This window comes from Octopus sinensis, linkage group LG27 (assembly GCF_006345805.1).
Source record: "Octopus sinensis linkage group LG27, ASM634580v1, whole genome shotgun sequence".
NCBI lineage: Eukaryota > Metazoa > Mollusca > Cephalopoda > Octopoda > Octopodidae > Octopus > Octopus sinensis.
Window position 1 is genome coordinate 19,271,666 of NC_043023.1, and position 2,888 is coordinate 19,274,553.

The 2,888-nt window shown below is 42.4% G+C and overlaps 1 non-coding gene across 1 annotated transcript; it reads right to left on the reverse strand.

Annotated features, from left to right (window-relative positions):
- Window positions 1–310: 310 nt before the first annotated feature.
- Window positions 311–384, reverse strand: Trnat-agu. Its single transcript has one exon. It is a non-coding gene; the product is annotated as a tRNA-Thr (tRNA).
- Window positions 385–2,888: the final 2,504 nt, after the last annotated feature.

The following is a 2,888-nucleotide window of genomic DNA, read 5'->3' on the forward strand; positions in this document are numbered from 1 at the left end:
TCCAGAGATCTCGGTCCTTCGTCATTGCCTCTGTGAAGCCCAACACTCTGAGGTCATGCTTGACTACCTCGTCCCATGTCTTCCTGGGTCTACCTCTCCCATATATCATCATCTTCGTTTAATGTCCGTTTTCCATGCTAGCATGGGTTGGACGGTTCGACTAGGATCTGGGAAGCCAGAAGGCTGCACCAGGCTCCAGTCTGATCTGGCAGTGTTTCTACAGCTGGATGCCCTTCCTAACGCCAACCACTCCGTGAGTGTAGAGGGTGCTTTTTACATGCCACCGGCACATGTATCACATACCTTTAACAGGCTCCAGGGGGATTTGAACCCTCGACCTCCAATTTACTAAACTGGTGCTCTAACCAACTGAGCTACAGAGCCAATGCATGCATACATACGTACATACATACTCTTTTACTCTTTTCAGTCATTTGACTGCGGCCATGCTGGAGCACCGCCTTTAATCGAGCAACTTGAACCCGGGACTTATTCTTTTGTAAGCCCAGTACTTATTATATCGGTCTCTTTTGCCGAACCGCTAAGTAACAGGGACATAAACACACCAGCATCGGTTGTCAAGCAATGCTAGGGGCACAAACACAGACACACACACATATACATACATATATATATATATATATATATATATATATACGACAGGCTTCTTTCAGTTTCCGTCTACCAAATCCACTCACAAGGCTTTGGTCGGCCCGAGGCTATAGTAGAAGACACTTGCCCAAGGTGCCACACAGTGGAACTGAACCCGGAACCATGTGGTTGGTAAACAAGCTACTTACCACACAGCCACTCCTGCGCCTACATGTGTATGTGCACACACACTGACCTACATATATGCACACAAACAAACAAATAAAAAGCAGCTTGGATAACAGACAGAGTCAACAACTATTGAAAAGGTTGCAACAAAAATTTTAGGCAAAATAAATAAATAAATGAATGGAAACTTTACCAGTGAGTGTGTTAAATAATAAGGCACTAAAAGAGAATGACCCTCCCACGACACAACAGTATATATTTTTATTTTTTATTTTATTTTATCTAGTTTCAGCTCACGTGCTGTGGCCATGCTGGGGCACTGCCATATATATATATATATATATATATATATACATACACAGACACGTGCATGCACACACTCACAAACACATGTATGTATATGTATTTATGTACCTATGTATGTGTGTAACATATGTATTATATATATGTTTATATGCATATATATATATGTGCGTGTGTGTGTATATATATACACACACACACACATACAAACATGTATGTATGTATATGTATTCATGTACCTATGTATGTGTGTAACATATGTATTATATAATATATGTTAATATGCATGTATATATATATATATATATGCATATATGTATGTGTGTGTATGTGTGTATATATATATATATATATATATATGTACACACACACACACATGTATGTATGTATATGTATTTATGTACTTATGTATGTGTGTATATTTATATGTGCTGTTCTCAAATAAAACTATTTTTTAAAATTCTAGCTACACATGGGGTGAATAAACTGCATATATTCTAAAACTCAGTGTGCAGAGAAAACTTAGAATTGGCCTCATAAATTCTTCATACCACAGGTCTTCAATTTAATCTGATTTAGTAGCCAGCTAATGTACAAAATATCAGATCTCAAACTCACAGTCTACCTAGGACTAGGAGTGAAAAAAAAATACACTTTGACTACTTAAATTCTTGGGCTCCCCCTTCAAATTTAAACCTGAGATCAAGATGAGAGCAACCATTTAGTAATTTTAATCCCCATGTCAAGTTCCCAGATCTCCACTTAAATTCTTTTCTCTCAAAAGTCGTTGTGACTTAGCAAAAATACCATTAGCCACTCATAAATAGGCTCAGTGAAGGCGCAATGGCCCAGTGGTTAGGGCAGCGGACTCACGGTCATAGGATCGCAGTTTCGATTACCAGACCGGGCGTTGTGAGTGTTTATTGAGCGAAAACACCTAAAGCTCCATGAGGCTCCGGCAGGGGATGGTGGTGATCCCTACTGTACTCTTTCACCACAACTTTCTCTCACTCTTACTTCCTGTTTCTGTTGTACCTGTATTTCAAAGGGACCCAGCCTTGTCACTCTCTGTGTCACGCTGAATATCCCCGAGAACTACGTTAAGGGTGCACGTGTCTGTGGAGTGCTCAGCCACTTACACGTTAATTTCACGAGCAGGCTGTTCCGTTGATTCGGATCAACCGGAACCCTCGTCGTCGTAACCGACGGAGTGCTTCCATCAAATAGGCTCAGTTTGCTTCAGACCACATCAGTGGATAGACCTTGGATAAAGTAGCATTGGCTATATGGACTTAGGAGTGGCTGTGTGGTAAGTAGCTTGCTTATGAACCATGTGGTTCTGGGTTCAGTCCCACTGCATGGCACCTTGGGCAAGTGTCTTCTACTATAGCTTCGGGCTGACCAAAGCCTTGTGAGTGGATTTGGTAGACGGAAACTGAAAGAAGCCCATCGTATATATGTATCATCATCATCATCGTTTAACGTCTGTTTCCCATGCTAGCATGGGTTGGATGGTTCGACCAGGGTCTGGGAAGCCAGAAGGCTGCACCAGGCTCCAGTCTGATCTGGCAGTGTTTCTACAGCTGGATGCCCTTCCTAACGCCTACCACTCAGTGAGTGTAGTGGGTGCTTTTTACATGCCATCAGCACAGGTGCCAGGGAAGGCTGGCAATGGCCACAATCGGTTGCTGCTTTTTACATGCCAAGGGAGGCTGGCAGTGGCCACGATTGGTTGGTGCTTTTTACGTGCCCGACACAGAAGCCAGTCAAGGTGGCGCTGGTATCCATGACGTTCGGATGGTGCT